Genomic DNA, 13065 nt, shown 5'->3' with positions numbered 1-13065 from the left:
CAGCCTTCTGAAGCTTTTGCAAGTAGGCACACGGCTGGTTGAGGTCCTGTAGAGAAATCAACAATGTACAAGTCTCCTCTCCTAAAGCCTTCGAAGACTTTGGAATTGTCCGCTTCCATAACCACAACACAACGATACTTTCCAAAGACAACAATCATATCAAGATCACAAAGCATTGAGACAGACATAAGGTTGTATCCTAAGGACTCAACAAGCATGACTTTGTCCATGTGTCGATCCTTTGTGATCGCAACCTTACCTAGACCCAATACTTGACTTTTGCCTTTGTCAGCGAAGATGATATGCTTCAGATGCGATGGTGATGAGGGAGCATCAATCAACAGATTCTTGTCACCAGTCATGTGATTTGTACATCCACTATCGAGGACGCACTCAGTGGCTTTGGGTTGATCATCCTGCAGATGAATTAGTGCAGCTTACGAACTCATGTACTTCATCAGTGAAGAATATGATATCAAATTCATCAGATGAATTTCATCAAGCAGTAAAATAGATATAGCAGTATGAGGACGTGTGAAATGAAAGTTCATTTCTTCATGATTAGCCTACGTCCTTTCAGGTATCTTTGTGAGGCCCCCCAGCAAATTCTTCAGACGTTAAAGCACGTTTGGAGACCTGACCCTGCAGAAGAGATTAGTTCTTTTTCTTCACCACCCACATCTGAAGGGGTGGCAAAGAGTTCATCACTCTGCGAGCTCCATATGAGAATGGTGGCAGAGAAGCCAAACCATTTCGTTTCACATAAGAGGGGTTAGGGTAAGCATATGAATAAGCAGAGAAATTCTTCGAGGACTTTTGAACATAATGGTTTGAAGAATAATGCACATATTCATAGCCCTTAGCTCTACCTTGCGAAACAAAGTTATTAGGATGATGATAATCATATGAGGACTTTGATCCTTTTGAGGAATTTGATCCATGTGAGGAATTTGGTCCGTATGAGGACTTGGATCCATATGAAGAATTTGGTCCATATGAAGAGTTTGATCTGGGGCTCCTATTCTTCACATGTGGTGTCATGAGGACATTCACCTGAAGCCTTTCAAGGCACCTTTTGGGAACCCAGATTTTCTTCATAGGGGAACCGTGCCTGCAGTTAGTGCCAACATATCTAGCAAATACTTCACCATTCTGATTTTTGAACAGTTGGAGTCAAATGACTCATCAGAAGAATGAGGAGATTCACATGTAAAGCCAGATAAGTTAGATGGATCAACTGGTGGTCCCTTTGCAGCAACCCATGAGGTTTTGGGGTACTGCTCAGGCTTCCAATATGTACCATCAGCATTGATTTTCCTCTCGAAGGCAATACCCTCTTTCCTAGGGTTCCTGTTGAGGATCTTCTTTTTAAGCACATCACAAAGAGTCTGATGCCCTTTGAGGCTTTTGTACATGCCTGTCATGTACAATTCCTTCAGCCCTGCATCGTCAGTGATACTAGCAATGTCCTCAGATGAGGAGTTAGTGATAGCAGAGGCAGGTGAAGAATTTGTAACAATAGAAGCATTTGAACATTCAGGTGAAGAATTAGCAGATTCACGTTCAATGCACTTTAAGCATGGAGGAACAAATTCTTCCTGAGAAGCGCTGATTTGTTGAGCAAGTAATGAATTGCACTCCTTATGAAGATCTTCATAACTCATTCTTAGCTTCTCAAGATCTTGCTTCTTTTGAAGAAATTCATAAGAGAGCTTCTCATGATCAGATAAGAGAGTGTTATGATGACCTTCAAGGCTGTCAAACCTAGACTGAAGTCTCTGAAGATTTTCAGTCAAGGCTTTAGTGCGATCCATTTCTTCACCCAACATATCGTCACTTTTGTCTAGCATGTTTTGCACCTTTTCAAAAGCCCTTTGCTGTTTCACAGCAATCTTAGCAAGTTTAGAGTAGCTGGGCTTGAGGTTTTCATCAGATTCATTCTCACTAGATTCAGATGAGGTATATTTGAGTACCTTGGCACCCTTTGCCATGAAGCAGTAGGTGGGAGCGTAGTCATCATTGCCTTCATCAGCCTTGTTGGTGAGGTCATTTTCTTCAGAGTTGAAGATAGACTTGTCGACGAATGCAGTAATGAGTGACAGACTCGCCACACCAAACTCGGAGTCCTCAGATGCCTCCTCTTCCTCATGTTCCTCAGATTCAGCCTCAGAGTCCATTTCCTTGCCAATGAATGCTTGAGCCTTCTTGGAGCTGCTCTTCTTGTGAGATGAAGACTTCGAGGATTTTGATGATGAAGATTTTGACGATTTCTTCTTCTTCTTAGCGTCATCAGAACTGTAATCCTTGTATTTCTTCTTCTTTAATTCCTTTTCCCACTGAGGACAATCTTGAATATAGTGACCAGGTTTCTTGCATTTGTGGCATAGCCTCCTCTTGTAGTCACTGGATGAGGAATCATTGCTCCTTGAGGATTTTCCAAAGCGGCCACGTCTTGAGAACTTCTGGAATTTCTTCACGAGCAGTGCTAGCTCCTAGCTCAATTCTTCAGGATCACCAAGGTTGCTGCCAGAATCTTCATTTTCAGATTCAGACACTGCCTTGGCCTTCAGGGCACGTGATCTACCATAGCATGAACCATAGAGATCTCTCTTTTCAGCAAGCTGGAACTCATGAGTGTTTAGCCTCTCGAGGATATCAGCAGGATCAAGTGACTTGTAATCAGCACGCTCTTGTATCATCAATGCCAGAGTATCAAATGAGGAATCAAGCGATCTCAACAATTTCTTCACCACCTCATGGTCGGTGATGTCAGTGGCACCAAGCGCTTGAAGCTCATTTGAGATGTCAGTGAGGCGATCGAAGGTTTGTTGAACATTTTCATTGTCAAGTCTTTTGAAGCAGTTGAAGAGATTGCGAAGAACATCAACTCAAGAGTCACGCTGAGTTGAGACTCCTTCATTCACTTTGGACAGTCTATCCCAGATAAGCTTAGCAGTTTCCAAAGCACTCACTCTTCCATACCGTCCTTTTCTCAGATGGCCACATATGATATTCTTCGCTTGAGAATCGAGTTGCTTGAATCTCTTCAGATCGGTGGCGTTCAGTGAGGGTGAGGCAGAGGGAACACCATTTTCCACAACATACCAGAGATCATTATCAATTGCCTCAAGATGCATTCACATCTTATTTTTCAAGTAGGGGTAGTCTGTCCCATCGAAGGTAGGTCAGCCAGCAGAGACCTTGATCATACCTGTGGTCGACATAATTAAAACTCCAGGCGGTTAAACCAAAATCACAAAGAACAAGGGAGTACCTTGCTCTGATACCAATTGTAAGTGCGTTATATCGACTAGAGGGGGGGTGAATAGGCGATTTTTATGAATTCTTCACTGAAGAATTTGCCGGTGAGGAAATTCCTTAGCGAAGAACTACTTGCAGCAGAATAAGTACTCAGAAGTAAGCATAACAGAATACATGCATGGTTATCATGATGAAATGAATACAAGCACAAAGTACAGAAAGCGTAATCACAGGATAACACAAGATGAAGACAAACAGACTGAAGAAATTAAACTGAGGAAATTGAGAAAGTCTTCAGTCAAAGTCTTCAAACACAGATATGATGAAGCACTTAACACGGTACTAAGGAAATGAAAGAGTTGAGGAAAATAGAACTAGTAAGCTTGGTGAAGAAAATGATTTGGTAGACCAGTTCCATTTGTTGTCTCAGTTGTACGTCTGGTTGGAGCGGCTGAGTATTTAAACTCGAGGACACACAGTCCCTGACACCCAGTCCTAAGCACGCAGCTCAGGACACCAAGTCCTCACCGTATTCTCCTTGAACTAAGGTCACACAGACCTCGTCCAATCACTCGTGGTAAGTCTTCAGGCGACTTCCAAACCTTATCAAACTCGGTCACTCAGCGATCCACAATTCCTCTTGGATGCTCTAGACCATGACGCCTAACCGTCTGGAAGAAGCACAGTCTTCAAAGGTAACAAGCATCAGATCCACGTAGGATCAATCTCTTCAGTGATGCTCAATAACTTTGGGTTTGTAGGTGTTTCGGTTTGGGTTTTCCTCGCTTGATGATTTTCACTCAAAGTCCTCGAAGGATGGGATGCTCTCAATTGACAAGTGTCAGTTTCTCTTGGAGCAGCCAACCAGCTAGTGGTTGTAGGGGGCGGCTATTTATAGCCTAGGGAGCAGCCCGACATGATAAGACATAAATGCCCTTCAATGATATGACCGTTAGGTGGATAAGATATTTTGAGACAGCTGGCGCGTAGCACAGCAACGGTCGGATATTTGAGGTTCAAATTCCTCAGGTCTATCATGTTCCTCACTGTGTAGGCAATCCGCACTGGCGAATTCCTAACTCCTCAGTTAGAACAAATTCCTCTGCGACCAGAAGAACTTCGTCTCTGTCACTAAAGAAATTGACTGAACTGTATGAGATTTCTAATGGCTTCACTCGAAGGGATTGGTAGGTGTAGGATTTTGAGTTTTGCATCACATTGAAATTTTTCCTTAGTATTTTCTCGACCCCCTTTAACAGTACGGTGTTTCCTAAGATTCTCTTAGCTGCCTTCTAATGAGTGTAGTAGGTGCATGAAGAAACTGACAAATTTTGTTAACTGCAAAGGAGATGTTAGGTCGAGTAAGAGTCAAGTACTGAAGAGCACCAACTAAACTTCTGTAACTAGTGATATCCTCATGATACAAAGGTTCTCCATCTATCAGAGACAAACATTCCGAACTAGAAAGTGGTGTTGGTGAGGGTTTGCAGTTTTGCATGCCAATTCTATTCAACAACTCAGTTGCATACTTAGCTTGAGATAGATGAAGACCATCACTGTTTTTCTTTACCTCAATTCCCAAAAAGAAATGTAAGTCCCCCAAATCCTTGAGAGCAAACTCAGAACTCAAATTCTTGAGCAGTTTGGTTATTGCCTCATCAGATGAGCTAGTGACAATAATATCATCCACATATATAAGAACAAACACAGATATTTGTGACTTGGTAAAGATAAATAGTGAGGTGTCAGATTTTGATGGAACAAACCCAAGTGCTTGAAGCTTCATACTGGGCCTGAAGTATCATGCTCTGGGGGCTTGCTTCAAACCATATAATGCTTTATCCAGCTTGCATATGTGAAAGGGTTTATTTTTGTCTTCAAAACTAGGAGGTTGTTTCATGTATACCTCTTCTTCCAGAACACCATGGAGAAACGCATTCTATACATCTAACTGTCTAGGGCTCCATCCCCTAGAGACAGCAATTGACAACACAAGGCGAATCTTTGCAGCTTTAACAACAGGACTAAACGTGTCCTCATAGTCTAACCCATACCTTTGGTTGAAACCTTTTGCAACAAGTCTGGCCTTGTAGCAATCTATAGCACCATCAGATTTCCTTTTAATCCGATACACCCAATTGCAGTCAATTAAGTTTCCGCCTTGTTGTGGTGGAACCAAGTGCCACGTCTTATTTTTCTGCAAAGCCATGAATTCATCATTCATAGCTACCTTCCACCTGTCATCACCAAGGGCATCCATTAGAGTTTTAGGTTCACCTGTCATACAAGATAATCCGTATTTGGAGAGGTTTTTATAATTAACTCGGGTAGAAACTCCCTTTTGTAGACGTGTGCGGAGTTCCATAGGAGGTGCTGCAGGCTGGTCGGGGACAGAAGATCCTAGCGTGGAAGAATCAGCCGCCATTTCCCCCACAGCTTCCGCGCCAGCAGACGCCACGCCCGATTCCGAGGCGGTCAGGAAGTGCGCAGGCGCGGCAGCCATGCCCGATCCCGAGGCGGTCGGGGAACGTGCAGGTGAAGCAGTGTCGGGCGTAGGCGAGGCAGGGTCGGGCGCAGGCGATGTAGTGGCGGGCCCTGACGAGGCAGGCGCGGGCCCTATGGCGGGCCCTGACGTGGCAGGCGCGGGCCCTGGTGAGACAGGCACACTCACCCGCCCCGGGGATTGGTGCGGCGCGACAACACGGTCGCTATCACCTGCCGGGTGCGTGCCAGGGACCGATCCCGAGGTGGATTGGGCTGCCGCCTGCAGCGGGACAGATCCCGAGGGGGATCCACCTCGTAACGCATGGTTTCCTGGAGGGGCACATAAAATGAGCTCCCATTGTGGTGTTTTGCACTCTGTTTTGATCATCATTAATTGTTCCTGCAGCAATAGACTCTGGCATAATATAATGATTACTCACAAAAGAGTCAGAACTATTATTTGTACCCTCATGATCAATACCAGTAAGGGATGGAGGTAAAAGAAGTATCTCTTGACGAAGGAGAGCACCGGCATTGGGATGAAGATTTTCGAACGAAAATTTGGTCTCATCAAAAACAACATCTCTTGAGATGTAGACACGACCAGTAGCAACATCAAGGCACTTAACTCCTTTTGTTGAGCGCTGTAGCCAATAAAGACGCATTGCCTGGAGCGGAACATTAGCTTGCGGTTATTGTAAGGGCGTAGGTTTGGCCAACATGCCCAACCAAAGACACGAAGAGGAGCATAGTCTGGTTTGACATGAAGAAGACATTCTGTAGGAGTTTCATTATTGATGACACGACTTGGTAAGATATTGATGAGGTGAACTGCGGTTAAGAAGGCTTTATCCCATAATTTTAGCGGCATAGATGCAGCGGCAAGGAGTGAGAGACCAACACCAACGATGTGGCAATGTTTGCGTTCAGCGGACCCATTTTGTTGGTGTGCGTGAGGACATGAGACATGGTGAGAGATTCCTATCTTTTGAAAGAAAGAGTTGAGTTTCTCATACTCACCACCCCAGTCTGATTGCATGGCTATAATTTTACAGTCAAATTTTCTTTCGACAAGAGCTTGAAAGTTAAGAAAAACTTGGAAGATATCAGATCGCTTCTTAAGAAGATAGATCCAAGTATATTTACTGTAATCATCGATGAAGCTCACATAGTAAGTGTGTCTACCAACAGAGGAAGGGGTTGGCCCCCACACATCAGAAAAGATTAATTGCAATGGTTTAACAGACACACTGGTTGAAACAGGATATGGCAACTGATGACTTTTTGCTCTTTGGCAAGAGTCACAAATAGTTTCACAATTATGCTCACCAACAAACGGGAGATTATTCTTACTAAGAACTTGAGAAACAATAGAAAACGAAGGGTGGCCTAGGCGATTATGCCACCTTTCTAAAGAGACTCTAATGGCTCCGAAGGCTCGTTTTTTGAACTTGCAAAGTGCAGGAATTAATGGGTAGAGACTGTCCACACATCTACCGTGATAGAGAACCCTCCTCGTGGCCTGATCGTTTATCAAAAAGAAAAAAGGATGAAACTCAATGAAGACACCGTTATCAAGAGTAATTCTATGGACTGAAGCAAGATGTTTTGATGCAAGAGGAACAAGTAGAACATCATTGGGATGAATATCACGATGAGGGGTTTTAATAATAGATTGAACAATGTGACTTATCATCATACCTTGACCATTTGCTACGGTGTTGATTTGATCATGGCCATGATACTTCTCTTGCATGGTCATCCTCTCCATGTCCGGGGTGATATGCTCGGTGGCGCCCGTATCTGCATACCAATTGGTGTCCACTCCATAGGACATGTCTGCAGCTGTTGCAACTTTCTTCTTCTTTTCTTCATAGCGCCAGCGACAATCTTTTGTTATGTGGTTAGTTTTTTTTACAAATTTGACATTTTCCCTCATACTCATCATAACCTTGAAAATTGTTACCGCCGTTATAGTTACCATCGTAGCCACCACTGTATCCACGCTGACGCCCCTGATTGTTGTTGTACAAGGGACGTCCGTGGTTGTTGTTGTTGTTGTAGAAGGAACCGCCGCCGCCATTGTTATAGTTGTTGTTGGCGTTGCCGCCACCGCCATTGCTGTTGCTGCCACCACCGTGATACCCGCCACCACCACCATTGGTGGGTTTGGGCGAGCCACGGTTATTGCCCTTGCCGCCGCCACCATGATTCCTCGCAGCCATGTTGGTCGAGGACTTGAAGCCTCCTGCTCCAGAGCCGTGGAAGAGCTCGACTCGCTGGTCGAAGTTCGCCACCATGGCAAATAGCTCGTCGATGGAGACCGGGTCGGTGCGACGTCGAGGGCGGATATGATGGGCTGATAGTCCATATCCAGCCCTGCAATGATGAAGGAAAGCAACTCTTCTTCTCCGATGCCTCTCCCTGCAGCTGCAAGTTCATCTAAGAGCGATCTCATGTAGCCAAAATAATCAGCAGCAGATTGGGAACCTTTGTGGGCATTGGTCAGGGAGATTCTGAGGTTGTTTGCGCGGGATTTGGATTGGGAGGCAAATATGGTGGAGAGTGCTGTCCAGATCGCACGGGTTGTCTCCATCGAGGCGACTTGCACAAGGATTTCTTTGGAAATGTTTCTCAGCAGATAGGCTACAATCTGCTGGTCTTGGATCAACCAAGGGGTGTAGGCAGGATTTGGAACAATCTGTTCCTTACCTTCGGAGTTTTTTGCTGTGATTGTTTTGGAGGGCTCGGGGGTTGTTTCATCGAGGTATCCATATAGGCCAGCCCCCATGATCTGATAGCGAGCCTGGGCACGCCATAGGATGTAGTTGGTGCGGCTTAGAGGTTCAGAAGTGTTGTTGTTTAGGCCAGAGAAGGAAGTCGAGCTGGAGGAGGACATGGTTGCAGCTTGGTTTTTGTCTGGAGAGGCTTGTTTGATGGCGGCTAGGGTTGATCTGATAGAGAGCTAGATGTAGAGGAATAAGAAAGCTCTGACTACCATATTGAATGCATGCTCCAGCCAACTCATCCAAAAGTCCGAACTGATGGAGGGAGGCGGGCAATATATTTCAACAGATTAGACTGTCTTACTCCTATGCTTCCTGCCTGCAATAGAAACAACAGACCAAAGGCCATTCAAGGTTCCGGTGGAGATAGGTGCTGTCGGTGTCAAAAACCGGCGGATCTCGGGTAGGGGGTCCCGAACTGTGCGTCTAGGCGGATGGTAACAGGAGACGAGGGACACGATGTTTTTACCCAGGTTCGGGCCCTCTCGATGGAGGTAAAACCCTACGTCCTGCTTGATTAATATTGATGATATGGGTAGTACAAGAGTAGATCTACCACGAGATCATGGAGGCTAAACCCTAGAGGCTAGCCTATGGTATGATTGTACGTTGTGTATGTTGTCCTACGGACTAAAGCCCTCCGGTTTATATAGATACCGGAGAGGGCTAGGGTTACACAGAGTCGGTTACAATAGTAGGAGATCTACGCATCCGTATCGCCAAGCTTGCCTTCCACGCCAAGTAAAGTACCTTCCGGACACGAGCCGGAGTCTTCAATCTTGTATCTTCGTAGTCTTGGAGTCCGGCGGACATTGATAGTCCGGCTGTCCGAACACCCCCTAGTATAGGACTCCCTCAGTAGCCCCTGAACTAGTCTTCAATGACGATAAGTCCGACGTGCATAATGTTCGGCATTGCAAGGCGGGTTCCTTCCTTGAATAATCTAGAGAAGATAATGAAGACCAGGATAGTGTCCGGCTCTGCAAAATAAATTCCACATTCCACCGTAGAGAGAATAAAATGTACACTTAGTTCAATCTGCTGACGTATCATGCGGCGTGACATCACACCGCCACCAGGCCTTTGTTTGAATTACTATAACACCTCAGCATGTTTAGCGAAGCGGTTTCCTTGGCACGTCTTGTCGAAGCAGAGATCGTGTTCCCCTTATTCCGGGATTCTCATCAATACGTGCGTGGGTAACCCAACCGCTCCCGTCGCCACGCCTCCTCTATCGAAGGGGAATCCCAAACGTTCACGGAGACGGCCCTTGGTATTTTCCCCCTTTATAAGAGGACCAAGGCTCGCCATTGTTCTTCAATCTCGCATCGAATCTCTTCCCCGCTCCCGGTTCCAACACCCAGAGCCTCAGATTCGAGCGCTTCGGATCCTTAATCATGTCCGGCTCCGACCTCCAGGGCCGGTGGATGCCCTCCTCTGTCACGGAGGAAGACATATTGAAGCTGCGTGAGGCCAAGTACCTGGCCTACGAGATTTCGCACAGGTTGCCTGCCCAAGGGCAGGCCGTGCCAGCCCCCGAGTCCGGTGAATACGTCGTTTTCGTATCCCACCTCCGTCGGGGTTTAGGCTTCCCGACGGATCCCTTCGTGAGAGGGCTCCTATTGTACTATGGGCTGGACTTTCACGACTTGGCTCCGGAGTCCATCCTCCATATCTCCGCCTTCATTATCGTCTGCGAAGCCTTCCTCCATGTCATTCCCCACTTCGGCTTATGGCTGAAGACCTTCAAGGTGGAGCCGAAGATGATTGGGGGGCGTCAAGCGGAGTGCGGCGCGGCGACCATAAGCAAAAAGGTCGATGCCCCGTGGCTCGAGGGTTCCTTCCAAGAGGAACTTGGATTGTGGCAACAGGAATGGTTCTATATCACCGCTCCAAGGGGCAGCAAGCAAAAGCCGCCGCCCTTATTCCGCCCGGGACCTCCACGCCAACTGATGTTGTGGGTCAACCAAGGGCTCAATTGGGGGCCGTCCGAAGACGTGCCTTCACTGCAGGGCCGGATTCGAGATCTCCAAGCGAGGGAGATCGACCTGATCAAGGTGATGCAGGTCATGCTAATCAGGCATCTTCTGCCCTGCAAACGCCGTCCTCTCCGTCTATGGGAATTCAACCCGGAGGGACCTCGGATTCTCCAACACTTCATGGGTGCGACACCCGTGGAGATGTACAAGTTGTTCTTCGGACCGCGGGTGGCGTGTCCGGATTTAGCCGAGGATGCAGGTCTAAGCCGCGATCGCCCGGATACTCAGGTAAATAGCTCAGAGTCCGGACATTCTGTTTATATGCCTTTCTAGAGTTCTCCTTCTGACCCTTTGTTCTTTACAGGAATGGGTGGCGCGATCAAGGCTGATAAGGTGTCCGGCCCCCCTCCCAGAGACTGCACAAGAGCCCGTGCTGGTCAGAATGTTGGAGGTTGCGCCCACAGAAGGGGGCGACGGGGAAAACAGAGGAGCTAATATTTCGCCCAAAGGGGCGACTGAAGAAGGAGGAAGCAAGAACCCCTCCCTTCAGGGGGAGAAGAGGACCGCCTCCGAAGATCCGGAGGCCAAAGCCCCTAAGCGTGGGAAGAGATCTTCCCCGGGGGGTCCGGCGCCCGGAAAGAATCCGGACGCACAATCATCATCAAGGGATCGGCCCTCCAGCGAGCCGTGAGTATGAAAGAGAGAGTTGATTAGTAAGGAAATACCTTCATTTGTGCTTCTGTAGATAACCAAAATATTTATATTGCAGTTCGGATCTGCAGCCTTCTCAGATGAGTTCATCTTCGGGGGACCTTCTTCCGGAGATGGTGGAGTGCGATACGCCTCCATCCGCAGCGCTGCCAGATGAGGCAGGCGAACCCGAAGTGTCATCACGGAGGGTATCCCCGAGTCCGGAGGGGCCAGAGAGTTCGGCGCCTACTAGTGTCCGGCCGGGAGAACTGAAGAATTTGCTTGAGAGGGCGTCCATTTCAGAAGATCACCGTGCATTAATGCGTATGGTGGTTGGAAGGATTTCGTCCGCTGAGAGCGGATTGCGTAATGCCGCCATGAGTTTGCTGGCGGGATTTGAGGTATGCGAGAATAACGCACCCCTTTGTCTTTTAACAGTTTTGCATATAAAAAATGCGCCCTGTATAGATAGTAGCCCCTGAGACTCGGTAGGTTGTCAGAAACGACAGCGTACCGAGGGTCGAAATCTAAAGAAATGAATTCCGTCGTTCCTATGCAGGTGGCGGATAGTCCGGGGGCTAGCCGGACTAGTGAGATTGCCGAGTTAAATCGGAAATTGCACTTGGCAGATGCGAACATCGCACTTGTCAACATGCGACTTGACGAGTCGCAAGGTAAAAGAGTTCTCCGCAGTTGCTTTATTAGGGGGGTCAAAGCCCTCCTCTGATAAATTATATGCTGTTTATACAGACGGTGCTGCTGCTGTGGAGGGCCTTCGGGCCGAACTTGCTCGAGCTAAGGAGCAAGCCCGAAGGAGTGAAGCGGCTGCCTCGAGGGCGGCGGAGGAGTTGAAAGCCGAAAAGGCTGCGCACTGCCTAAGCAGGGCCGAGGTGGCTGAATTGGCCATGAAAGTAAAGGATTCTGCCGACCGCAATGAGGCTCTTGAAAAGGAGCACTTATCGGAGCGGGAAGACCTGAATAAGGCCACCGCCGAAGCCAAGGATGCCCGCTCTGCAATGCGGGCTATGAAGGAGGAGCTGCGCCAGTCCGGAGAGATCGTGGCTGGCAAGCCTTTTCTGCTGCGTCGCCGATTTATGGATGGAAAGCATGCGCAATTTGAGCGGCTGTGGAGTCCGGAGGATCCGTATATGGACTTAGCTGCAAGTGCGGCCGATGCCGTTAAGCACTTCCGGAGCCAGAAGGATCACAAGGTGGAAGAGCTATATTGGTCTCAATTCCACAGTCTGGATCACCCACTTCCATTGACAGACCGGTTGGCCGAATGGGCCGAGCTAAATAGATTATCCGGACTTGCCATGACTGACATCGTGGCCCATGTCTGGCCAGAGAGGTCCAAGGCGACGAGCTACTTTGGTTTATTACAACAATTCCTTGGAGCGGTGCCGCATATAAAGGAGATGAAGCGGTCGGCCTGTATAGAGGGCGCGCGGATGGCTCTTGCCCGTGTAAAGGCGTATTGTCCAGAGATGGACGCCACCGCTGTTGCTGCCCAGGGTTCGGATGAAAACTGGCTCCCTGCCGAGCACTATTTCGGGGAAGTTATGCGTGGCGCTCATGTAATAGAGTCGCAGTGCTCGAAGAATGTAACGTTCAAATGAACGCATTAGCTTGTAAATTGGTGATTATGTTATAACTGCTTTTTATACTTGTGCATCCAAGTAGTAAAACTTCTCCTTTTCGGCCGTTTACGTATACTTGTGTATAACCTGAAAGATGCAGTCTTCGGCTTCAGGCCCCACGCACAAGGTGCTGGGGTGTTCGCAAAAATAGCGCGTTTTCACACTTAATCCGACGTCTCGGTCCTATTATAAGGAGGTGGTAGCATAGCAAACGAGGCAATCCGG

General features: G+C 47.6%; 1 pseudogene; it reads right to left on the bottom strand.

Annotated features, from left to right (window-relative positions):
• Positions 1-8026: 8026 nt before the first annotated feature.
• LOC119290344 lies at positions 8027-8164 on the bottom strand (annotated as a pseudogene).
• Positions 8165-13065: the final 4901 nt, after the last annotated feature.

This window comes from Triticum dicoccoides, chromosome 4A (assembly GCF_002162155.2).
Source record: "Triticum dicoccoides isolate Atlit2015 ecotype Zavitan chromosome 4A, WEW_v2.0, whole genome shotgun sequence".
NCBI classification, from domain to species: Eukaryota; Viridiplantae; Streptophyta; class Magnoliopsida; order Poales; family Poaceae; genus Triticum; species Triticum dicoccoides.
Note: the sequence above shows the minus strand (reverse complement) of the source record. Positions and strands in the feature narration are given on the sequence as shown.